This window comes from Cnephaeus nilssonii (assembly GCF_951640355.1).
Source record: "Cnephaeus nilssonii genome assembly, chromosome: 10".
Taxonomy (NCBI): Eukaryota; Metazoa; Chordata; class Mammalia; order Chiroptera; family Vespertilionidae; genus Cnephaeus; species Cnephaeus nilssonii.
The window spans coordinates 11769546-11797376 of NC_137081.1; the positions used below are offsets into that span (position 1 = coordinate 11769546).

The 27831-nt window shown below is 39.8% G+C and overlaps 1 long non-coding RNA gene across 1 annotated transcript in view; it reads right to left on the bottom strand.

The window, feature by feature from the left end:
* LOC307106450 overlaps positions 1-27831 on the bottom strand; it is an 87336-nt gene that overhangs the window by 58287 nt on the left and 1218 nt on the right. Inside the window, exon 2 of the long non-coding RNA XR_013814129.1 lies at positions 27321-27449. This is a non-coding gene — a long non-coding RNA (uncharacterized lncRNA). The remainder of the gene's footprint in view (positions 1-27320; positions 27450-27831) is intronic.

Consider the following 27831-nt stretch of genomic DNA (forward strand, 5'->3'; position numbering starts at 1 on the left):
AATTTTCTTTAATCTTTGACACTTCTATTATAGAGAAAGGGTAAGTAGCGATATTAAAATATTTCTTCTAATTAACACTTTAAGTGCCCAGCCTGTTTTGTCTTCCGGATGTAAAGTATAGTGTCAGTCACCAGTGACTGACTGGGTGCTTAATGTGTTAACTTCTTTTCAATGTGCATGAATCCATGCACTGGGCCACTCTTATGTTAATAATAATGGAAACTGAGTGATGGATAGAGGGAGTAGGTGGGAACTTTCTCTTTACTATCTGCTCAGTTTTATGTATACCTAAAACTGCTCTACAAAGAAAACCTATTAATTAAAATTAAAAAAAAAACAACTATTGAAGCTATTCCACCTAAAGCCATTCACTCAGCAAATTTCTATACCAACAATGAGCAAGATGGTTCATTTATATCATGAATGGTGATTATGCCCAAAGATAATGATGATTAAAGATGAAGTATTTTGACATGACAAGTTCTTTACTGGCTCCAAACCGGGGATATAGAATACAAAGAGTATTTACAAAGACCTACATTAATCTTTAAGGAGCAGCCTTCTCATTTCATACCTTACACTTAGCTCTGCCAAATTCTGCATAACTAAATAATATATTCAGAAGAATATGTCCACTGTTCAGATAATGTAAAACAAACAGAACAGTTATCATAATAATACAGCAAAATGTCAGAGCCCATAAGAGCTAGAAGGAACCAAGGAAAGGATCCACATCAGCCCCCTCTTCTTAGGTAAGAAAAAAACGAGGTACAAATATAAGTCCCTTGTGACATGAAAGGCCTATGGAAAAGAATTATTCTGGTCAAATTATAGGAATACATGAGCTATTTCCTGAGCAACAGATTAATATTTAACTTGTGATCACTGTGAAGTTTATAGGCAATTGCATTTCCATTTTCATTTGGCTGCAAGAAAGTTCAGCACCAGATTTGTGGCCCGTTTCCAGCAGGTTTATAGGTTAAATCTTACTCCTGCCTAATCTTGCTTTCTGACTCATCTATGAAATTTTTTGACTTATTGCTCTCTTGCTGTATTGAATGTGAGACAGATGACCTTAAACAGTCCCTCTCCTGGCTCACTCTCTAATTCCCTTCCCTTCAATCGGGGAGAAATATGTGGATTAGAAGAAAACATTTCAAAAATGGTGATCCAAGGGAGATTGTTTTAGAATGGTGTCACGCATCTTACATGGCCCAGAGGGATGTCCACGCGGCCCCGCCATGAGGACTTAGATCTTGTAAGGGGTGTTATTATCTCACAAGGAGTAAGATCAGAGTGATGCTAATTATGCAATAGTCATTCCTCCTGAAAGTAAACCAGTGTGCATGTACCCCCAGGTGGCGCATAGTATGTTTATTGGGGTATGGAAACAAAATACTATAATTTTTATTGAGCTTCACAGAATCAAAAATGAAAATCAAAGTTGAGGTATCCTGTTACCTGTTTTCCTCACTTTACTGAAAATACAAGAATTTGCGTTTTCAAAGTTCCTTTTGAATATGAACTAACCTTTGCAACACCTCAGGGCACAGAAACGGTTATCTCCATTTTACAGTTGGAGAAGCTCTGTTTTATAGATGCAGACACCAAGACCTCACACATCTGAGTTCCTCAAGAAGGTAGAATTGGGGACCCAGTCAGAAATTAGGCTTTTGTACTGCCACGCTGACGGGGAGGCTGTTATAAGAGAAAGCACTGTGAAACATGTTTGTGTATTTCCAGCTACTTGACAGATGGAAATTAAAGTAATAGCTCTTGCATGCTTTGTAATATCCAAACTTACAGGCCATGACCTAACAGTTAAAAAAAATGTTACCACCAGGTTTATGAAGCCTTTCTCAAAACTATGGAAATAGAGTTTGTATTCCAACGCAGGTGAAAGTGCTCGACTGTCTTCTACGCAAGACCAGTTTTAAGAGGGTCACGTGTCCATTAGGGGATTGACAGAGGCCTGCCAGCCCTCCTGGTTTTCATACACTGTCTCTTACTCATTTGCGGCTCTGCATTTATGTGGTAACAGATCATCAGGCACTCATGACAATATTTGGCAGTTCACAGTTCACAGAGGCACTGTGCTCTGAGTGATGGGGTTTACAATATCTACATGGCTATGATTATAAAACTGTGCATGGGCCAGGGAAAGAAAATAACCCAGCCGATTATATTTCAATGCACCCATTAGAGGATCAGCGTGAGACACCATCAGCAGTGGAGGAATTCATCAACTTCGTAGGCACCCAAGCAGTGTTAAAAGCTTTAACTTTACTAGAAATATAACAAGTAATAAAAACAGACAAGACCTGAAATGGTCTAATGGGCCTAGCACAAATGTGGCGGAAGATTAACAGCACTAAATTCTCAGGCGTGGAAATGTTCCCCCAACATTTGGTAAGCAGGTTCTTGAATTTCAGGGCCTTTGGTACAAATCTTCCTGTCAGCAGAAATGGGATCCTAGATGGACAAACCGTCTTGGCTTTGCATAGTCACATGGAGTTGATATTCTTAAAAACTGTTCAAGTTCCTACCTTAATGCATTCCACCTTAAAGCACTGCTCTAAATCCTTTTCAATCGATTTGTCACTGTTTTATCTGCTATTGATGAAAATATCTGTGTTTGTATAGATCATGCTTGGATCTAGGAGCATCTACTGGGGCCCCCGAGAGTATTTATTTATTTTAGTTTATTACAACATGTTGGATATAAAAACAATGAATGATATAAAAACAATATAATAAATTCCATCTCACTCACTATCCAACTAAAAAATTATATTGTCAATACATTTGAAGCCCTCTCTAAACTCTTTCTCAGATGCGTTCTACCCTTTACTCTCAGCAATAACCCTGGGGCTGAATTTGGGATTTATCATTCCTAATGCCCAGTTAATGTGCAGAAGGTGAACAGCTCATGTATAGACACTCTATATACTAAATGTGCATCCGTTAGCAATATTTACTATTATTTTGCCTATTGTTAAGATTTATAGAAATAGAATCATTTATGTATACTATAGGTATACTTTTGCAACTTGCTTTTTTTGTTCAACATTATTTTTGTAAGATGCATCCAATGTTATACCTGTGGATTGAGTTCATTCATTTTCATTACTATATAACTTTGTACAGCAATACCACAATTTATTTTATCTATTCCCCTAAAGATGTTTTCTATTAAACAGCATGTGAATATTATATAAACTACAAGCAAATTCCTGTCATTTTCAGTGTGCACTAATGTTATTGAAGAAATCATCATATGAATATTGGGGGGATGTGGTCCCTGAGGGAGACCCTGAAACATATGCACTGCCTATTTTTGAATGTTTGTGGCTATGTCATTTTGGGGTGGGGACAATCATATAATACCTGCATGATCAGAATTGTTATTTTATTATTGTTATTATTATATTTTGTTCTAAAATAGGCAGCCTATGTGTCTAAGGCCAGTGGCATTCCCTTATTCTTCTAAGTATTCTTAACACCTAATTTAGTGCCTTAATTATATCCATAAACATTCATAAGTAGTCTTCATTTGAGAATAGAATGGATGCTTTGTGGACACATTTCTATTGACCAAACATAACTATGGAGAGGGAAACTTTCTCTCCAGAGTATCAACTCTAACAAGTACAAAAGCATGAAATATAAGAATAGATCAAAGGTTGAGAGGAAAAGAATGTCGGTGAGTCCCATATGTAATCTGAATCTAGTGTTTTTCTAATATTTCAAACATGGGCAATTATGTTATTTTTTTAATACTTTTGTATTACAAAAACTAACAGTGCTACTGCAATCTGCCTTCTCTTAGGTGTTTCAAAGTTAAAATATAGGGTTTATTTTCAAGTAGCAAGGGAATAGTATATGTAAAAAACATTGAAGCAGAGACAGAATAATTCTAGTTCACAATAAATAAGTTAAACAAGAGTGGTACAACGGATGCCTAGCTACATAGCCATAAATGATTCCTGTCCAACAAGTCACTCGTTTAAAATAAAATGCGTTTTCAATCAATAGGTGAAGTGCTCATTATCTTACAATGCCTCTGGGAGGACAAAGGAAAAAACTGAAAGCAAAAATCGGCAACCCATGACATATATGACTGTTGCTACAATCCTTCTTCCCACATTAAAAAAAAAGACAATTTATTTTCTTTTGTTTAAACAAATTTCGATGACAAAAGTAAGACATGATAATTTTGGAAAATTTCAACTAACCAAAAAATTACAAGTAAGAAAATAAAATGTAATACTAATCTTATTTTTCAGATATAACCATCATTAATATTTTAACATATCTGCATTCTTTATCTATGCATATGTACATACATTTTTAATAAAACATGAATATGTTACAGAAATTATTTTATCACCTTTTCAACTTAGCAATATATGATGCATATTTTTTGTCAGCATTTTTCTTCTTTATCCTCATTTTTAATAGCTCCATATTATTCCATCAAGTGGATGGCCATAATTAGTTACTATGCCTCCATTTTTAAACATTTGTTTCTAGTTTTTTACCCATATCAGCAATGATACAGTAAGCATTTTTATTCTAAACCTTTGTATACATCCATGATTCACCTAGGATAAATTCTTAGAAATGTGATAGCTCAATCAAAAGCCATACACATAACATTTTTCTTATGTGCTGCCAAATTGCAGTCCACAGAAGTTGCACTCATTTTCACTTCGGCCACCACAGTTGGAGAATGCTCATTTTTTCAAACAATAATTTTAGTGCATTGCCTTAGAGACCTCAAGTCTTCACTACTCCCCGTGGCTACACCCTTTGCTATGTGACTTTGCCGTGGCCTCCTGCTGTGCCTGGGCATAATTCCCTGCTTCTGACTTTGACCATGTGAACTTTCTCAATGGGATATTAACAGTAATGATGCATGATGGAGAGTCTTCAAAAGTGCTTTCCTGATTGGGCTTGCTCTCTTGCGCCTCTGCCATCACCATGAGATGACACTGCCTCGGCTAGTCCAGTGGTCTCAGGAAGACGATAAGAGACAAGCACAGCAAAACCACTCTCCATTCAGCCACAGTGTGTGTGACTGAACCCAGCAGAGACCAGAAATTCTACTCAATTGAGCCCAGTTGAGATTAGCCAACCCCCAGCTGATCTAAAGACTTGTGAAAAGTAATAAATTATTATAGTTAGCCACTGAGTTCTAGGAGTAGCTTATTATGCAGCAATTGCTAACTGATATAGTTGCCAATTCAACTCTCCCCACAAACAACTAAAATTTAGATAAAAGTTTACAGATCACAAAGTATTTTCCTTATATACCCTTATTCACTATTAACATAATTTTGTAGATCAGAAAATCAGAGTTCAGGAAGATTGTAATTTACCCAAGTGCTCCCAGTTATTAAGTGCCATAGTCAGGGTTCAAGTAGAGATCATAAGATCATGCCCCTTTCTCTATTTCAAACTTTTTTCTGTAAAGAACCAGATACTACATTATTTTAGGTTTTGCAAACCATGCAGTCTCTTGTTGCAACTTCTCAGCTCTACCATTGTATCACAAAAGCAGTCATAGACGATACATAATTGAATGGGTGTGGTTGTATTCCAATAAAACTTTATTTACAAAGACCATCTTGGCCACCCCACAGGAAATGTATGCAAGTTGTACCTCAAGTCAATGGGTACAACTTTCCTCATCAGTGCTAATGCAGGTGCTGAAAGTTTGGCACCTTGGTTTCCAAAGCATACAGACTATTTATCTAAAATATATCTCTATATCTATGTCTATAGCTGTAGATATAGATACATACATGTATACATATGCCTAAATCCTGGTATATATCTAAGTCCTATATCTATATTTATATCTATATTTATACATATATAGCTCAAGATTTCACAGATTCAGAAGTGACAGAGATTCATCTTGTTCAATTTCATTTGAAAACTGAAGCTACCAGAGAACCACAGTAAAAAACAACAAACAAACAAAACACACACACACACACACACACACACACACACACACGTGCAAAAAAAAACCAAACAAAACCCAAATGGCTACTGGTAATATACCTCCTTGAAAGCAATCACAGGTCGAAGGCCCATTGCTGCAAAGGAGATGATGGTTGAAAAAATGTATAAACGGCTGCTGGTCAATCATGAAAATAGAAAATAACTGAGCAGAATCCATCAAAATAGGTGATGTGTGAAAATGAGAATTTCCTAACTTGGTTCACAAAGGGGCGATTTGAAATGAAAACCTATGAATGCATGAATGAATGAATGAGTGATTGAAGAGGTGCTCAGGGAGCTAATGTCAACCCAACTCGATCTCAGTAAAGGTTAATTGAGACAAGGCAGCTGTCTCATCCGCTGGGGGTGCCGCTCATATTGAGAGGCTTGGCAGCCACGATATTCTGCATAGTTTTAAAGGGATCAGAACCATTTTCAGTGATCTTTGGGTTTAGTAGAGCAAAGATGAAGGACTACATTGTGTAGAAAGGAACAAGGGGCTATGCTGAATTTTAGGATTGAGTTCGGTCTCTTTTATTTACTAGTTGTGTGTCTTTAGGGGAGTTTTTAGCTCCCGCCCCAGACTTTATTAAAGAATATGTAAAATGAACATAGAATAGAAGCTGCCTTGGAATTCTTTTGCAGATTAAATGAGGCAATTCATTTATTACACTTAGCCCCGTCCCTGGCCATATGGAATAAATTGATAAATTATTAGCTATCCAGTACTGGGTGCTAAGGATAAAACAGGCTCTCTGCCCTTGAGAATCTCAGAGTCTAGTGGGAGACACAGATCCATAAATAGGCCACAACAATAAAGTGTGAGACATACCATAACAAGAACATTTATGAGAAATCCTGGGGGGGAGGGGGAGAGAATGACAAATCCTCTGTATTGATAGAGGTTTAGTGTGATATATATATACTGGGGGGGGGAGAGAGAGAGAGAGAGAGAGAGAGAGAGAGAGAGAGAGAGAGAGAGAGAGAGAATTTTTGTGAATATTATTGAATCAATACAATAATAAAATGTAATCACTGCATTTTAATTTCCTTGAGGATAGGAATTAGACTACTTCTCTACCCAACACACCTCTTGGAGCTCAATCACACTTTGATGAACAGTTGTTGATTTATAAATTACAATAAATAAAATTTCTACTTTAATAAAAAATTAAAAATTATAATTCAGTGTTTGAAGCGGAGAAGTGATCTAGTCTCTCCTTATGGTCAGGTTCTACGTTTCTGAGATTCCATTGAGCATACATGATATTATTGTTGAGAGTTTTGCAATGAGTCAAGTAGGAGTTTGCATTTCCATTTCAACCCTAACTTCCTGACGGTGAGACCTGAGGTAAGTGGCTTGACCCGTCTGGGGAAGTTTGTGTGTAAAATGATGTTTGGTTTAAGGGTGAAGAGCCTCAACTGGGCTGCCTGGGCTCTCATCCTGCCTTTGTCACCAGGTAGCTGCGTAATGCTGGACAATGTAGTTTGAGGCCCCCACAGAGCAGGCCCTTAAACCAGGACTCAGGTACAGGTCATACATTTGGGAGGTAATCTCAAGAATCACAAGTGAGCCCGGCTGGCATGGCTCAGTGGTTGAGTGTAGACCTATGAACCAGGAGGTCACAGATTCCCGGTCAGGGCACATGTACAGGTTGTGGACTGGATCCCCAGTGCGGGTGTGCAGGAGGCAGCTGATCAATAGTTCTCTCTCATCATTGATGTTTCTCTCTCTCTCTCTCCCTCTCCCTTCCTCTCTGAAATCAATAAAAATATATTTAAAAAAGAATAAAGAATCACAAGTGAGTGGAAGCCCCCCTCCACCAAATGTGCTATCGTCATGGTACTGCTGGGAGAACTCAACTTCCCTAAGGTAGAATGAAGAACAGGCCTCAGAGTTGTTCTGTCAAGGGAAGGTGGGCTGGCTATTCATGCACCAACTTGTGAAATTATTTTTTAAATTAATTTTTTTGAAATACATTTGACATGGAACACTGTGTAAATGTAAAGTTGACTTGATAATTTACATACTATAATATGATTGTCATTGTAGCGATAGCACCTCTATCACATAATTATCATTTTTGTTGTTGTGGGAATTAAGATCCAGTCTCTTAGCAAGTTTAATGATACAATACAATATTGTTGTCTATATTCAGTAGGCTGTGCATTAGGTCCCCATCACATTTTTGTCTACTAGGTATACCATTAAACAATATCTCGTCTATTCCCCCACCTTCCAGTCCCTGGTAACCACCATTGTACTCTGTTTTTATGGATTTGGCTTTTATAGATTCCACATTGAAATGATATCATACAGTATTTATCGCTCTATGATTTATCTCATTTAGCATAATGTCCTCAAAATCCAGTCATGTCATGAATTGCAGGATTTCCTTTGTTCTCATGGCCAAATAGAATTCCATTATACATACACATATATGCATGTATGTGTATATGTATGTACGTTTGTATATATACATATACATATGTTTATATGTATATGTATATATAATCACATTTTCTTTATCCATTTATCCACTGACAGGCACTTACCATGTTGCCCTGTCTTTAATCCCTATAGTGAATACCACTGCAATAAACATGGGCGTGCATATATCTCTCTGACAGGTTATTTCCATTTTTTTGGGCTATATACCCAGAAGGGGAATTGCTGGATCACATGGTGAACTTCATTGATTGAAAGTTGTCCCTGAAGATGATAAAACACTCAGCTCTTCCAGGCTGCCCCACTCACAGGCTGAGTAAGCTCCCCTGGTTCTGGAAAAAGCTGCGTGGCATAGCGCCTGAGACCGTGGGCACTGAGGCTGGAAGCCATCTTTGTGTAGAAAATGCCCACAGCTGCAGGTGACATTGCAGATCCAGGTGACACTTGGGGATATGAAGCAGGGCATCAACAGTGTCTGCTGCTGCACGCTCAAAGCCTTTTATTTATTTACTAGTGGCCCGGTGCATGAATTCGTGCACATGGAAAGGAAATTAATTAGAAGAAATATTTTAATATCACTATTCACCCTTTCTCTATAATAGAAGTGTCAACCAAATGCATGATCAACAATGACAGATGGAAACACACACGTGCGATTGGTGCCAGCAAGAGCTTTATATGTATCGTGCATGCGTGAGTCAACTTAGCCTTTTATAGATATAGAATAAACTTGCTTAATTAGACCTGCTTTCTGATTTAGCTGAACTTTTTCCAGCCCAGTGAAGCACCCCAACTTCTCTTTCAGGTAATTGTCAGCAACACAGCAGTAAATATCAACACAATGCAGATTATTATTGTAGATCACACAGGGAGAACAAAGGGTAAAATATTTAACTGCAGCAGTGTTTGACTATATTCTGCGCAGTGAGAAAACCTGAAGTCATTTTCCAGGTCCAACATTTCTTACTTCTTTTCAGTCGGGTCAAGTTTCTAAATCTCCTTTTCCAGCTAATGAAAAGAAAATAGGATTCCACGAGTCTCCTATCTACCTACTCCAGGACTTCTGTGAGAATCAATGAGATGAGGCACTGGAAAACGCTTCACAGACATTTGGTTAAAGTGTATAATGTTTCCACCCATGTTCTTGGGCTGAAGAAACTGCAAGGAGGCTAGTCACTAGGGAGAGGAAGCCAGGCATTGCTCTTTGACATCATTACTCGACGGACACTTAGCATATTAGCCTTATATATCCTATCTAATAAGAGGGTAATATGCAAATTAACCATCACTCCATCACAAAGATGGCGGCGCCCATAGCCACAAGATGGCGGCGCCCAGTCCTCTCAGCCCCACTGGAGTCCCCCAGTCCCAGGGGGGCGGCTGCTGAGAGCAGGCAGCATGAGCAGCCTGGCGGAATGCTTGCTCCATCGCCATGGCGATGAGGCAACCATTCTGCGCCGGGCCGCAGATGGACCTCTGGGCTGTGGAGAGCCTCTGGGCACAGGTGCGAAGTGGCCAGGCCCTGCAGAGAGCTACTGGTGCACAGATCCATGTGCAGGGCTACTAGTGAGTGTGTGTGTGTGTGTGTGTGTGTGTGTGTGTGTGTGTGTATATTTGTTCTATACTTTAGAAACAAAAACAGAATGCATAAAGGGGAATTTACAAATGACAACTAAATGCAGAGCATAATCTTTGATTAGATCCAATATTTTTAAAATGCTGCTATAAAGGATATTATTAGGATGGTTGAAATGAAATAAATTAAATATGGTCAGCTTATTAAGTAACATTCTTGCATCAATATCCAATTTCTTGGATATGATAATGATAATTTGGCTGTTTAGAAGATGATCCTTGTTCTTAGGAGATACATGCTGAAGTATTTATGGGTAAAGTGAAGTGATGTCTGCAAGTTTCAATTGTTTCTGAAAAAATGAAACACACATGCATATGGAAAGCGAGAGATAAAGCAAATGTGGCAAATTTTAACAACTGGTGATTCTGGGTTAGGGTATACAAGTGTTTACTATGTTCTTCTTTAATAAATTTTATGTTGTCTTTACAATTTTTTTTTTCAAAATAGAGTAAAGAAAGTTGTAAACAGTAGAGTGTGTTTCCTAGAGGTGCTGTGAGGGTGAGAGCTCCTGGGAGGGCAATGTGCAGTGTGGCTGAGAGCAGACTTGGTCCAGGCTGCCTGAGCTCAAACTCAGACTCTCCCAGTAGCTAGCTGGGTGATCTTAGGCAAGGGATTGGGGTGCCTAAGATTCCTTACCTGCCACCCGGGACTAATTAAAAATACCTTCTTGATGAGACTGTTGTGAGGATCACATGGGATAATGCATATACAGCACTGAGAACAGTGCCTGGCATATGGTAAATGCATAACCAATGTTATGTATCATCATCATTATCATCCATCATCATCCTCATCATCCTCATTGCCACAAGTGACCATATATCCTAGTTTTCTACTGTTCTCTCAAAAGGGTCCCAACTTGGGGAATAGATAAAATCATCCCAGCATTATCTCATCAAAATTATGTAAGAACAGTGACACTTTCATAGCTGGTACTGTCAGTTCTCTTCTTCATCTTCCCCGAGCCCTCATTCTACCTGGGTCAGCAGCAGGACAGGGTGGCACTAAGTAGCAGGCTGGGAGCCACTGAGAAGATGAGAGCACAGTGGGGTTCAGCACGGGGCACAGCAAGTAGGGTGGATGCCCAACGAAAGTCAGAGAATAGAGGATCCAGCCTTGGGGCAACAAGGCCTGGAAGGACCAAAGAAATGGGGGACCACTAGGGTGGCTCCATGCATATGGAGGAGGAGGAAAGCAGTGGCTTAGTGCAGTTGTTACCAGGGGTAAGAATTGGTCAAAAGAAAATAAGGCAGATGGCGCAGCAGGTGGGAAGCCCGAGCAGACCAGGAGAGTGGTGATCACTGTGTGTTTAAGTTACCAAGGCTCACGTTCTCCCTGCCTGGTGAAGGTCCTTGTCCCTAAAGCGGGTCCCTGCAGTTCAGAGGCAGTGTGGTGAAGAGGAGAGCTCTCAAGTCAGGAGGCCTAGACCTCTGTCCCAGCCCTGCTACTCACTTGATGAGAGACCTTTGGCAGATGACAGTCAATCTCTAAGCCTTGATTTCCGTATCTATAACAACGAGGCACCAATTCCCAGGTCCCTTCTAACCCTGTAAAGACAGAGTGGTGTACAGCACAGACTCTAGAATCAGACAGAGCTGGTTTCACCCCTCATGGGCAAATCACTCAACCCTCCTAAGCTTTGATTTCCTCACCTGTTACACGGGGGAAATACTCATCCTTATATATAGGGATGCCATCAAAATTAAAAGAGGTAAAGCATCAGCAAAGTGCCTACCACAGAGGGACCACTTACAATAAGATTGATTGGATTCAGCTGCAAATAACATAAATACTCTCAACTAGCAGTGACTTTAAAAGATGAAGTTTATTTCTCTCCAGTGTTCAAGAAGTCCACAGCTGCCCGCCCAGGGGTTATAGAGCATCCCACTGTGCTGGGGACTCAGGGCCTTTACATCCTGCTGCTCTCTGCTGAGTGGCTGCCTCTCCCAAGGTCACCAAAGGGTCTAGGATGGATGCGGGGAAATGTTTTTTTTTATTTTTTATTTTGGGCAGCGGACAGTTGAAAACCAGAAAATTTATAGATCTCTGTCACAACCTTCACTAAGTATTATTGATGGTATTTGTACCATTATTGTAGTTATTGTTTGCACTGTATTGTGGTATTTTGTATATGTTTGTTTTTAACTGTATAATGATTCTACGTGTAAGAGTTAAATGGCTCCAGAAGCTCAAATTGAAGAGATTTAAGAGAACTATCAAGGAGATTTTTTATAAAAATGGATTTCTATTAGAATTTTACTTTCCCCCCAGACACTGGGGAGTTTAAGGATAGAGACAGAAGTGTCACTCTGGCATCTGATTTCATATTCACAACAATGTGGGGGGAAAAATGGATTATGGCATAAAATGATTATGAAACCATGGTTTGGTTGATGAACTAAAGATGATGCAGAAGAGAAATCAAGCAGCCATAAGGCCCTTAAATTTCTGGGAATAGTACATTTATTTTAATAGCATAAAATGGAAATCAATTCCAATTTCAAATAAAGAATATATGTATTGGAATTAAGTGATCTTAAAATGTTTATGCTACATTTTGACTCTAAAAGGAAGAGAAAATATCAAGAAGAGTATGCGATATAAGAAGCACTATATTAAAACATAGGGATCCATCCTTCAGTGTAGATTTTTAAAATTGGCATCATACAAGTGAATAAGACACATGCATTATAATAAACTAGACACTAGAAAACTGAGAAATAAACAATAAAAACACATGGCGCTACAGCTACCTGTTTAAAAATGGCAAACTATGGAAGATACATATCCAGATTCCCTTCTCCCAAGCCATGTTTAATGTTATCTGAAACTTTTCATTTGCTCAGATGGACATGAAAACCTAAACACAAAACTGAAACTCTGAGAGCCATAGTCTCCAGAGATACAGCAGGACCCTAAACTTTGTCCCCTTTTAACTTTGTAACCTTTAATCATTAGCAATTATTAGACTGTTTGATCATTTCTTATCAATCTCCTCTTCTGCATGATCTGGCTAACTCCAACAGGAACGATTGTAGGAAACCGCTCCTTTCCCTCCTCCACACCCACCTGGCAGGGTATTAACAGGCCAGTCAGGAGCACAAGCAACACAGGGAGGCATCAGCATGATTAAATAGTGCCATCGGCCTCTGCAGCGTGCTCCCCACTGTGCTGCCCCACACCCAGGCGCGTCTAAACCTAGATCTCCCAGGGGTTTCCTGTGCAAAACGAACTTTTCTTCCTTGCATCCCGTCAGAAATAGGATGTAGTGTTTGAGAGGCAGAGACCCCAGCTACTTCCTCGATTTCAATAATTTTAAGCTCACCACGTTGGCGGTGGCTCTTCCTCTATGGTGCTGGCGATAACTGGGCTCCAGTAACACTGTTCCTCTCCTTTCTCCTTCAGTCCTAGGGAAGGGAGCTCACCCTTCTGTTAGTCCCTAGTACCTCGCCATCCCTAGTGGTTCCCATAAACTGCCCACACAGGTAAATGGTCTCTTCACTAAATTGTCTTTGTGATCATATTTTTGAATGCTTCCTGTATCCTGCTGGGACAGTGACTGATACAGGTGCTTAATAAAAATGGGTACATTCTATGTTTTTGGATGGAGGATTAACAAAGAATATAGGTAAAGGTTGGAACAGGGGTTGAGATGTATGAGCTCAATAAACATCAGCTATTATCATCTTGCTCTCCACCCATCTCTGAAATCTTAGTCTTCTGACTTGCTTCCCATCTCAACCTAGAAATCAACTTTCAGCTCCCCTCTATCCCATGCTTACCTCCACTCCAAACCCCTCCCTGACCCATGGTTTAAGACCCCAGTGTTCCAGATTATCCAGGAGGGAGACTGAACAAGATCAAACTTTTCTAAAAATAAACATATTCACACTGTTAAATAAAATCAATCAAAAAAATTACCCACAGAATTAGAAAATACATTGAGTGACCACATCATTAACTCTCACTCATGAATTATAGCTTTAGCATATGCATGCAACAGAGTAATTTGTGGAGAAATAGATGAAAAACTAATTGTAAACCTCTTAACAGGAGATTCAGCCTCAGTAAATCATAAAGGGAGGAACAGACTGGGATAATAACACAGACTAGTAATGGTAATAGCCATAAATTTCAGTTTGTCAGATTAATTGACGAGACTCATAAAATACCAATAAAGTCCAGTTTTAGAAATAGTGATTAGATGTTTGAGGCTTTTCAGAAATGAATAAACAAATATAAAACTCATTTTGACAGGGTGTAAAACCTGACATAACAATTAGTGAAGAAGTTTGGAACACTGTATATATAGAACAAAAATAACTTTAAAAAAAGCAATGAATGAATGTTTCAGTGAGATTATTTTCAAATATAAATTGCATGGTTTTAGAGATAACTTTCATAGGGACAGTTTGGAACTGTACCAGGCTAGGCTTGGTCAATAAAACAGGGATATCTCAAGCTGGGGAAGGAAGAGATGGGCGCCTGCAACTGAAGGACTCGAGATAGTCACAAACCACTTCCCTGAACTCCCACAAGAGTCTAGAAGCCATGAGCATCTAGGCAAAGTGGAACCATTGACTGCAATGCGGGATCTCAAAGAGGTCTACAAAAAGCCACATAGGAGAAACTGCCATGTCTAATTTTCACTGACAAACTCTAACCCAGAACCACACTGGGGAGGGGGTGCTGGGTAATGTAGCTCCCAGATTTCAGAGGGAGTGGTGGATGAGCCAACAGCAGACAGCACCAGAAGCACCACTAAATACTATCCCAGGTACTTTAGAACACTTATTAAATTCTAACAAGAATGATATGCAGTAAGCATATTTATTCCCATTTCACAGATAAGTAAACAGGAAATCAGAGACATGTAGTAACTTGTACATAGTCATACCAAGAAACAAGGTTCATATATTCATGCATAATATCCCCCTTCCATATATGTTATGAAAGATCATGCTCCTTTTATTTTAAGAATTTTCCTAATTACCATCAACATAGGAGCTAACATTTTTTACCTTATAAAATAAAATATATGATAATGGTAACAAGGGTTAAAGTTGAACATGTTTTGCAAGTGAATGTTAATAATTTACCAAGTTCTCTTTTTTTTCACATTAGCACCAACTGTGATTTCTACCCTGTAGTGCCTCAGAGTGCAAAATAAATCATGCTCCCCTGAGTTGACTTAGTACTGAGTCGCACTGAAATAATACCATGCTTTTCGGTGGCTGTAAGGTGACTTGGATCTTCCAATGGGGAAGAGTAATGAATAAAAATTAGACAGACAGAAGTCAACCTTCAGGAATTCTAAGGCTGGGAATGGGGCACATGCTCTTAATCAGAGCCAGGATTTGAATCCACCTGCTCAAGGCCCAAGCTGAGCCCACTTCGGAACGGATTCAAACTCTGGGAATTGCCTCAGAATTTAACCAGTGTTCCAGGACCAGAATTGTTTCAAATAGTATGAACCTCCCCAAACAGCTGCGACCCAGACATTCATTCTTAATTTGTGTATTTTCTGTACAAAGGAGATGTGGGGAAGAAAAAAGATGCTGATTTTTCCTTATATTCACATAGATATAAGAGTGGAAATATAAAAAAAAGCTAAATATAGATGACAAGCTGGCAGAAAAAAAATGTATTAATACAAAGAAAAGAAGAGAGGTTGAGAGATGGAGGGTCAAGGAGACAGCAAAAGGCAATTGAATGGAAAGAAGGAGTAAGAGGGGGGAAGAGTGTATGAATCATGTTTAGAGAAGAATCTCAGAAAGGGCGCAGTTGAAAATGATGTGAAGGTCTAGTTCAGGGATGAGTAAATAGGTGTCTGAGGCCCAGTTAGGTTGAAGGCTCCTAACAATGAAAAGTTTCAGGAAAGGTATGTGTGGCCAGTGAATGTTGATGGTGAAGTAACTGAATCCTATTGTTAGTCATCCATTCTGAATAGACAACCTTACCTCCAACTTCACACACACACACACACACACACACACACACACACACACACACACACACAATCAGGTAGGAACTTCCTTAAAAATCCTCCCCTTTGATATTCAGACTTTCCTCCCATTACTTCATCTGTCTTTGCCTATTATTTGCTCAATCTAACCTTCATTCAACTTCTCTTAAGAATTTGCTCCATAAATAGCACTCCAAACATGGTGAAGGTCCCAATGCAGACACCAAGTGCTGAAGAACGAGAGATTGAGGAGCAAGGGAAATAAAAGCAGGGTGCAGCGCTTCAAGAGTGGCCGTGGGTGAGTAGCTACAACCAGCACTGCTGCCCAGGATTGACTGATGTGTGCTCAGTGCCTCCTGCTCTACGGAGGACTGGCTTTGTTTACAGGATAAGGCCAGAGTGGATTTTTGTCTGTCTCTCAACTTAAGGCACCCCACCAGTCAGTATGCTATTGAGAAACTGGATTCCTTTGTTCAAAAATCTCAAAGAGCACTTTCTTTGTGCTAGACAATGTGCCAGGTCCTTGGGAATAGAAAATGAAATTATATGTACGCTTGCCTCCTCTCTACTCCCTCCTCCATAATCAACATTTCTTCCTATTTCTTTCTCTGGCCTGCTGCCACATTATTTATATCTCTACTATTGTAGAGTTTATCACCATCATTCTACATGACTATAGCAAGCAAAGTTAAATGTTAGACTTGCTTGCCTCAAGAGCCAAAGGCTTGGGGAGATGGGCATTCCTATTTACTGTTGGCAGACCATAATTTGGCAATATGCATAAAGAACCCTGAAATGTTTATGAATTTTTACCCAGTAATTCCACTCCTAAGACTTTCTTCTATGAAAATAATCAGATTGACATATGAGAGTTGTCATTTCAGTATTATGCATGATAGTAAAAAAAATTTTAGAAATATTTTAAATGTGAACATTAATAAAATGAGTACACAAATCGTGATGAATCCAAAAGATGAAAATCTATGCAGCCACTAAAAAAATTAACGTTTTCAAATAATGTTTAGTGACATAGGGAAATGTTCATGATACCTTGTTAAGTATAAAATGTGGAATCCACAACTATACTGATAGAAGTTAGCTTGGGGTAACAGAATTATAGGGTACTCTTATTTTCTTATATATTCATTCCTGTATTTTAAAAAATTTCTGCCTGAAAATATGTTACTTTTATAATCAAGTTAAGACAACCAATGTGTGTTATTTAAAAAGAATAGTAGCGGAGTATGTTTGTGTTGATTATTCTCTGTTTACCTTCCTAGATCCTTTGTCAGCCCTACTCCTTGCCCCAGGAGAGGCCAACCTTCATGGACTGCATCACTCAGACTTCATTGTATTTGACCAATAAAGACTCTGGCAGAAGAATGAACAATAGTAGAAAAGAGAAGTTGGGCTAACTGGTCTCCTGGCTACCAGGCACATTGGACAGAAGCTCTGCTACTTACCTGTAGTGATAGATCCTGTGGGACAACTCCCTCCCACCTCTTCTTCAGGCCTCAGGCCAGTAGGCTTCTTGCTTGCTAATTTCTCAACACTAACCTTTGTTGGCTCCCATTACCCTGCCCACATCTGCAAATCATCCCCACATTAAAATATTTTCAATTAACCCTCTGTGTGCACCCTCTGTCTCCTGCCAGGCCCCTGACTGGGACAGTGTCTAAGGTGAGTATACAACAGCTGCAGGAATGTAGAGAGGGCGGAAGAAGCAGATGGCTCCTGTTCAAAAGGCAGAGGTAGTTGCACAGTGGCCAGATCAGTGTCTGGGAAAAGCAACGGAGAGCTGAGTCTGGACAAAGAGTGATTGGGTTGGAGACCTTTGAAAGAAAAGTGATGATGTTGCCCAAAAGTCAGGGTTCAGATGGGGTAAATAGAGTGTTGTGAAAGAAGATGAGCTTACAGCATCCCAAATACATTATAAATTGTATATTGGTAGTTTTGCAACTTCTAGTGGGAAATTTGGAGAGAGTGGGCTGATAGCTTCAGTTCACAGGAATTTGTTTGTAAGCCTTATGGATGGGGAGGTGCATTCGTGGATGCAGCACCATTACCGTTTAAAAGCTGTTCCATTATTTGGAATCAAAGTACAATATTGCTAAGAGTATCTTGTCATCGTTCTATGCCAGGTGACTTTCCTTTCAGCCTCTGCTTCTTATTCCTGCTCAAATTGGGTGCCTCCTGCTGTATTGATTAGATAGCAAATCCTTGTTCTTAGCCAGTATCACTTTTACTTTCTGAACCAGACTTCGACATTTTGCACTAGTGTTGAGCTGTCCTGGTTCCATCTTGAACTGGCAACCCTTACAGACTCCTATCTGCCTCTCAGCAAAGGGCAGAGGACAGACACACCTGTATAAATGGACTTCCTCAAATGCTGGACTTTGGCCTTAGAACCTGAGCCTTTAGGCAAAGTGATTTGAGCAATAAAGCCTTACCTGTGCACAGTGTACTATTTCCAAGGACTTTCAGCTCTATCTCATTTGAGTAGTCTGGATTTTTTCTAGCAGGGTGAAGGTCAGGGGAAAGGCAAGCAAAGAGGCTGAGAAGCTGCCCGACAGCCAGATTCAATTCCCTTATTGTCCCCAAACTTGCCCTCATTAAGTCATAAGAATGCACCTTAGGTAAACAACTCCCACCCTATGCTGTACCTTTCTTCCCTCACCGTCAACAGAAAGGTAGTTTGCCCAGACGTGATTTCCAAGGCTTCTATCATTTAGGTAGTCAAAGAGGCTGGATCTTAGCCTATGTGTCTAGATAGAAAGCCTTTCAGTGCTTCCAAATAATGAAGTCTTGGGGAACTGACTCAAATCAACTGAATTCACAAAAATTGAAGTATCCAATAAAATGCACTGCTCTGCCTGGCCAGGATGGCTCAATGGTTGAGCATAGTCATGGTTCAACTCCCGGTCAGGGCACATGCCCGGGTTTGGGGCTCCATCCCCAGTATGGGGCATGTAGGAGGCAGCTGATCAATCAATGATTCTCTCTCATCATTGATGTTTCTGTCTCTCTCTCCCTTTCCCTTTCTCTCTGAAATCAATAATATAAATAAATAAATAAATAAATATATATATATATATATATATATATATTAATAAAGCACTGCTCTAAAGTCTTTTATCTCATGTCAGTTATCATCACTATACTAAAAGGTTCACATATTCTACTATTAATTCCTTTTAAGACAAGGAAACGAAAACACAGAAAAGTTGAGTAACTTGCCCAAGATTCCACAGGTAGTAAGGGACAGAGCCCAGGTTGGGACACAGCCATCCGGCACCCTTAATGGACACGCTGGGCTTCAAGGTGGCACTCAGACTGGACATTCAAAAAGTGGTATTTGGATCTCACATTTTCAACCTGAGGAGACAGATGGAAATATAACCTTCAGTCAAGATTGCCTGGTGAATATTAAGCACAAACAAATGGGAATTAGGTTTTCTTAATGAAGGGCTCTTCAGCTAAGAGTGCTTGAAATATAAATCATCCTCCATGGAGGAAAGCACCAGAGATGACTGGAATCTTCTAGTGAGGGCACCTTTTTCTCCATCAGTGTTGGGGACTGACAGGCCAAGTTCGTGGTCCCTTCTTTTTCCTCATTCTGCCACTGTGTTTTCCTTTAACACATTCTTATCTTAGATATGCTAAAGTCATTGTCTCACAGCTTTAAACATGCTAATTGCCAGGTTCTGACCACAGCCATTCTTTAATCTCTTGATTGAAACTTAATCTGGAAGCTCATTAGCCAGCCCTTCACACATTATGATTTTGGGTTTGCTTTTATTGACTCTGACCTCATGCTTTTGTTCTGAATTGCTTAGTTTAACTCAGAGGTGCTTTACTGCCATTCTTAAGTATCTTCAAAATTCCCTCCTTTCTACAGCTGATTTGTGTGTGTGTGTGTCCTTTCTTTTCTAATGTTCAGGACATTTTCTAGGTCAATATGATATAGTAGGCAGTCAGCAAGCAGAGGAGGAACAATAGCCCAGGTACAAAAGGTCACCAGGGCGGAAAGCCCCAGGTGCTTACCAACTGACAATTGTAAGGTGGGACCTCGCCCCCAGGGAGACCTTGCCTACCTTAGCATATCTTGGGTTAGACCCTGATTCACTGGTCATGCAGTTCAGACCCTCCACTGACCTTTCCTCCCCTGGCATTGTCACTGGTCATGTGATATACCCCCTTAGAGAGTTATACCATTTCCATACAAGCCCTTGCACACCACTCCCTTAAGCATTAAGCCCTGGAGATAACATCTAGGCCTCAATTGTGTTTCAGCTCCAGGCCAGAAAAGTAGCAAGACCAGGCAGAGTGACCCTATGGCTGACATCAAGAGCACTTGGGATAATTAATGACACCCTGCCTTGTTGCTGACCAATCAGTAGAGACCAAGACATGGAAAGAACACACCTGGGAAGCTGATGAATATTTTATTGAGATCCTCCCCCTGAGACCTCCAGATAAAGTTCCTTAAGACAACGGACTTAGAGTGGCTCTCTCTCTCATGTACTTTCCTTCACCTTTCTTCCCTCAAGGTGCATACCTTTGCTTTCTTTCTTCTAAACCCCAAGGACCTTCTTTTGCCTCTGTAACTTGTTTCCTGAGCCCACACAGCCCAACTGGCTCACTTCTACTTCTGTGACTTTCTAAATAAACTTGTGCTTGTATTTGAGTCTTGACTCTGAATTCTTTCTTAGCCAAAACTCAAGGACCAAGGTCTAACATCTGGTGTTATTTGCCATTAACAAATAGTCATCACAAGTGTCCTGCATTTGGAAATGGAAGAAGCATCTAGACCTTTGATGCATTATTTTATACTGATTGCTTTGCTCAAAGCACCCTGATGTTAACTGTACAGAGATGAAAGAAGTTTTCTTGGAGATGCTAGGGAGAGGGTGTGATGATATTAAATACACTGGGTACCTCTGTACTGGACAACAACCTAGGAAGAGGCAGCATGACTTCTACTCCTGAGTAATCTTGAAAAGTGGCACATTTTAAAATGGAAAGTATGTTTATGTGAGGGCTCAAACTATTGAAAAGATCTTAAGAAAAGAAACCTAAAAGTAAGATTTGATTTTCCACATATTTTCTTCACTGATACCCACTATCAGTTTGGGCCTCAGAATACAAATTTGGGAAGCCAAGTTTCGAATTACCAGCCTCGTAAACTTATATAAATAAATTTATAGAAATTTACAGGTTTTACAGCTATCTCATAAACTTATGCCATTCATAAGTTGCTCATAAATCTGATACTACATATTCCGTGACATGATCTAGCACCTGACTTTAGTTTAATGTTTAAAGTATATTTAATATATAACATGATGTATGTAAAAAAATATATATGATAGCAACACCTAGGAAAAATAACAAAGGAAATGCCAAGTGGAATATAAAAAATAGTCCTTTCAGGTTCGTGTTCTTATTCTAATGATAATACCAAGAGATGTTTTACATGAAAGCATGGTTACTCTGCACAACAAAAACTGACATCAGGAGAATAGGTAAAACATTTCGAGCAACCCTAATAATTCTCAATAGTCTAGTAAAAGCCTATCTGCTTCAACAGTAACAAAGGGGTTTCTCATCTAGAGAAAGTCATGTGTTTTGAGGGATCAAGTTACAACAAAAAGACTTTGGAAAATCTTTGTGCCTCAAGCAAACTTGCTCAATGGGACCAACTCTAAATGGGTAAAATGTCAAGAAGGGAAGTCTATATTCCACACCATTGCAAACCTTGAAGGTGCATTATTCATGGTGACTACTCTCTACTCTTTACTCTCCTACTCAACTCCAAAAATTTCATTGGACTCCCTTGCCTTGTGCCTTCCAGTGGATTTGACCTATGAAATGCACCTGTAAGCGATCACAGTGGGCCAATATGTGGTTGTGTATTTATTCCCCAGCTCCCTTCCTGTTAGTGTGAAACTTAGATGGAAGCATGGAGGGCAGGAGAAGGGACCCGGGGTGGGTATGGCACGCTCTTTCTCTGTTACTCCTCTGGTTGTGTTTTCATGACTACAGCTCCTTATAGTTCCAGTTCTCCTCTGGACAACCCCTCTCTCTGTGCTCCCAGCTTCTGCAGGGAGTCCCTGCTATGGTTTCTGCTCCTGCCAGGCTGCCCAGCACCTGGGTTCTGCTAACACTAGTTCTTCCCTGCATCCAGCCAACCTTAGAGAAAGCAGCAGCTTCCTGCTGTGGCTAATCTCTCAGTTGCCTTGCCATTTCCTGTTTGACTTTTTAGCTTCTCCATCACAGTGTAATTAATTTCTTTTATTTAATGCCTTCTATTTGAGATAGGGTGTGTTTTCAGTTTGCTTGACTGGACCCCGAGTCATTTGGTACTCCCCCACTTCCCAGGCATGGAATAGTAGAATAGTAGGACTGGGCATTAATCAATCATAGTCCACCACTTCAGATAAACACATGTATATGTGGAAATATTCTATGACTATATACATATAGGATATTTCGCTTGAATTTACTTTTATATTATTTGCTCCAACATTCTTCTTTGGAATACTTCCCAACTTAAAACTCTAATTCTTTGTACATGAAGATGTCAGAATAATGACCATCAAATGCTATTTTATGCATATTACTCCTTTGCTCAAGCATCTAGAGGATATTTCTCTGGTGAAGCAGATCCATGCTCCTTGGTCCAGCTATAACAGCTCTCTCTCAATCATCACCCTCTATCATTTCCTTCTTCCCATATCTTTATAACCTTATATCCTATGTTATGCTCCACTGAAGCCTATCTGTTCCAGTGAGACTGTCATGCTTGCCATTCTTAACATTCAATTTCCTGTTCTCTACCATTGTGTTTCCACTAGGGCCGTAGCACCCTTTCTTCTCACATCGTTCACACTGATAATACATTGTGCAGAATAAGAATGATGATTTGTAATTAATAACGCATCATCATATGGATGTGTGACTTCTCTGGACTTCTCTCTTCTTAAATATTAGCATTTTCCAGGGTTCTAGTCTAAGCCCCATTGCCTTTTTATTCTAAATTTCTTTTTTGGATGATCCCTTCCATTCTGACGAGTTTAAATCCAAATCTATGACTCCTAAATTTACATACCGAGTCTTCAGACTCTCCAGTGCTTCAAATCTTGTGTTTCTAGCTAACTAAACACACCTCTACATGGGTGCCTTGCAGGCACAAGAACTCCAAATGTCCAAAACTGAACTTAATTTTCTTTCCTCACTATCCCTACACCCCCTTTGCAAGATTCTCTAGTTTTAATTAATAATGTCACCTCTCAACTAGAAACTGAGTCTTTCTTGATGCCTCCTAAAAGCTTACCATTTTCGACCTGTCACAAATTCTGAAACATCTCTCAAATTCATTCTTCCTCATCATCAATATTGTCTAGGTCCTTTAGGAGGCCATTCTTGTAGACAATCTCTTCAACTTATTCCCGGCCTCTTTCTCCTGGCTCCTTAATGCACAGACCAAACTGTTTTTCTCTTAATTCCTAAAACACACCAGTCTCGGGAATATTTGCAATTGCTGTTCCTTTTTCTCTAAGTTCTGCACTAAGTTTTTTTTTTTTTTCTCTTGTTCATTCAATCTAAACAGGTTCTCATTTCCCCAATATTCCCTATCACACAGCCTGCTGTTAATACCCTTCATTACACCTTATCACAATCTTCGAACATTTTGTTCATTTGGTTAGTCTTTTATCATCTCTTTCTCACTAGAATCTAAGCTTTGTGATCACTGTACGCTCAACAGATTACAGGTGTAGAGTAAATACTGTGGGATAGAGATACAAATGATGGAAGGAATAAACTAAGCAGGGGCCTTGGTCTGTCTCCCAGATCCTCTGTATTGCACCATGCACAAATCTGATCACATCACTGTCCTGCTTAAAGTCCTTTAATGGTTTTCTATAGTCATTCTAACACTTACAAAATCTTTTTTTTTTTTTTGAGATTTACAATTGCAGCAAGAACAAGGGTTCAGAATCTTCAGTTTAAATTGGAAGTTCTGGAACAGATAGAAGAAGGAGCTCTTTACCATCACCTCTTGGCCCAGTGCAAGTTCAAAGGCATTTGCCAGTATAGGTCCTTGTTTTAAATTCTGTCATCAGGCAGACAGGGAAGTAATGAAAGCACTGGACTATAAACCAGGGTATCTGGGTCTTAATTTTTGCTGGTCACCTGACCTTTCCAGTTTTTTGTTAACTCAAATATAAAATGAAGAGACTGTATAAATAACCTCCAAGGCCTCTTTCAGCTCTGTAATTCTAGGACTCTCAGGTACTAGACCACTATATCTCAGGATTAGTTTTTGAACATCAAATTAAATGATATGAGGACTGTAAAATATAACACAGGTTGTACTATTTTGGCTATGCGTGTGGTACCTTCATTATGGAGCATGTTATACTTGTGCTTTAGAAATTGTTGATGAAAATGATGATATGTAGCTTCCAAGCATTATTTGATTTGTTCCATTTTGTAAGTAATGTCAAGCCCAGTGAAAACAAGTAGCATTTAGAAATGGTAGTTAATGGCATAAAAGGTGAAGGCGGGCAATATATTTTGCCTACTCTGTATTGGGTACTCTATGTATGTTACACCTTAAAATAAGCTTATCATTCCATTTCATAAAGGAGCACAGTGACGCTTGCATAAGTAAGACTCTGTAGCCAGTAAGTGGCAGAGTACTTTGGAACATAGGTGTATCCAGCTCTAGTCTACTGGTTCTGTCTGAAATCCTTTTATATACTGACTAGTGCCCTGGTGCACGAAATTCGGGCATGGGGGGGTTCCCTCAGCCCAGTCTGCACCCTCTCCAATCAGGGACCCCTTAGGGGATGTCCGACTGCAATCTGAGACCTAATCGCTTACCTGCCGGCCTGCCTGATCACCCCTAACTGCCTCTGCCTGCCTGCCTGATCGCCCCTAACCCCTCTGCCTGCCTGCCTGACCACCCCTATCCTCTCTGCCTGCCTGCCTGATCGCCCTTAACTGCCTCTGCCTGCCTGATTTCCCCAACTGCCCTCCCCTGCTGGCCTGATCTTGCCCCCAACTGCCCTCCCCTGCCGGCCTGGTCTTGCCCTAACTGCCCTCCCCTGCCAGCCTGATCTTGCCCCCAACTGCTCTCCCCTGCCGCAACCTGCCTCCTCCACCGGGCCCCGCCTCCGCTGTGCATGTGGTCATCTTGTGACAGCCATCTTGTGACGACATTAGGGCGCAATGCATGAGGGCGTGACAACCACCTAGGCTATTATTAGTATAGATATCTGGTGCCAAATATCAGTTCTCTCTCTACATGTAAGTCCCTTCTCCAAGTGAAGGGCTATACATGAGCGGTAGAAGAAGAGTGCACGAGCTTGGGGAAAGGGAGTAGGATTAAAAAGAGAACTCTTGATTGCAACCTCACCTCAGTTCAGCAGCTCTCCTTGGATAACAGCTGGCTTGAGATTTTCCCTGATCATTGCCATTGGCCGCCTTCTTCAATCTGTCATTGCAGCCTAGTGGTGAGAGGACCTGGTGCTGTGCTGAGTGGGACCTATTACTAGTGTTCGGTGCCCAAGAGGCCTAACGTGCTTCAGAGAAGGAGATCACACAATGAGGAAAAAGCATCCAGCTGTTGATCAGCTCTTACTGCAACATCATTGCTTATAGTTGGTTTGTTCATTTTTATTTTTTAAAGAGACACTCAGTTCATGATTCAAGTCCTTTTCAAGAAACATAATCAAGGTAGGACATTAGAATTCATAGAGTGGAATCCAGTATAAGGAAGTCTAGCTGAATCATTATGGAGAGCTGTGAGTCTTACCTATAAAACAAGTGTAAATAAGGACCTTTCAAAAGGCTGATGATCTACAGTACTCTCTTCAGGATGTAAAGCATTGTTATTGGTGCCTTAGCTAAGCTACAGAAACAGTCAACAAATGATTGCCATCAGGCATTTAGAGACAGACATCTTAAGAAAAACTCATTCTTGCCAAATCCTTTGCTTTGAAAATGGAAGGAAAGAATTAAAAAAAAATTATACTCATTTTTCTCTTTCTTATGATATCACTCTGGCACCTATTTTCATAAGGAAGCTAAGAACATAATCTATTGTACTAATTGCTCCAAGGGTCTTAGAAAGAAGATTATCTCCAATTCAATTAATTTTGTGATAAATAATGCTTGTTATAAATAATTCATTGGAGAGTAAACATATTTTCTGTCTTAATAGTGCAAATCATCAGAATGAATGACTGTTTGGTTATATATTAAGAATTACCAACTTCATGCACTATATCTAACAGCACCTGACAATTTAGTTAGAGTTTTTACAAGGCAGAGCTGTCTAATAATATTGGTCAGTGTTATTGGTCTCTGCATAACACATTTCCACTGGCTATTCCAAATCTTGCTAAACTGTTGGATAACAAATGGGAAAATATCACACCACAGGCAATATTTACCCATCCAACAGGCAAAACAAGAAAATGGAACCCAGGCCTAGAATCTTCTAGTGTGACTCAATCAAGGCAAATTATTTATTGTCTTCTGCCCAGGAGGCCCCATGGGACATGAAATATTGATTTAGGAATTTGCTGGGCATGAATGTCTTTGTGTTGCAACTATGTTCTTTTACATAACTTCTTAATATATGATAAAATGTTTCTATTCATGCTGTGATAAGGCTGAATAAGAAATTAAATCTGGCTATTTAATAAACATAAAATGTAAACACTAAACTCTTTTTATAATTACTAACTTGGGGGCCATTAAATTTCACTCCATGGTGTGCAGGATTGCACAATGCATTGTTTATATCCATGCCTGGCTTCATCTCTTCATTCATCTCAGAACCTTACAACCTCTGCTTGTATCTCACAAGACCCAATTTCAGTCTTTCTGAGGATGGAATGTGCAGAGTCTGTGTATTCTTCATGGTTCACCCAGGGCTTCTCAAAGCCAGGACATTCTCTAAGTCAGGGCTATAGCTATTGGTGAGGGGCTGAGGCTGGGCCAAGAGGAAGTTTGTGGAATGAAGAAGAGCAGGAGCTATTCATTACCTGAGCAGAAGAGGAGGATTCCGGAGCAATTGAAAAGCCATGAAACATATAGAATGGCAACATACAAAGTTATTTCATCAGCTAAAAATTTGCTCCATATAATTTTATATGTCCTAATGATATTTGATATTAAAAGTAAGGACTATACATGAACGCACAGCATTTGCATTTATTTATTCGTTTGTTTGCTCTACTCACTTGGTACTTCCCATGTAAAATCAGCATAGTAGTTCCTGAAGACTCTGCAGTCAGGTCTGGGTTCTAATCTAGCTTCTGCTACTTTCCAAGAGTGTGATCTTAACCTCCCATAGCTTCAGTTCCTCATGTCTAAAAGGAAGATAAAATTATCTCTTTTGTAAGATCATTGTAAAGGAAAACCATGGACACATGATATATGATGCATTTGTATATATACGTATATATGTACACATATATGTAGTTTATGTTCACTGAAAACAGTGCCTGGCAGATATCTAAATCAATAGTGTTCAATGGAGTTATCAAGTTCACTGTTGTTTTACAGTTTCTACTTAACTTCTCACATCTGTAGGCCTTGTCTCCCCTCCTGTCTATGAGCTCCTTGAGAGTTGGGAAGCGATCATATTCCGTGGTGGCTACATGTTTTCTGTTGCCCCATTTGTTGAGGGTTTGTTTACTCCTTTCCCCTTTCTCAGGTCGGTATGATTTAGTGGCAGGTGAGCCAGGTCTG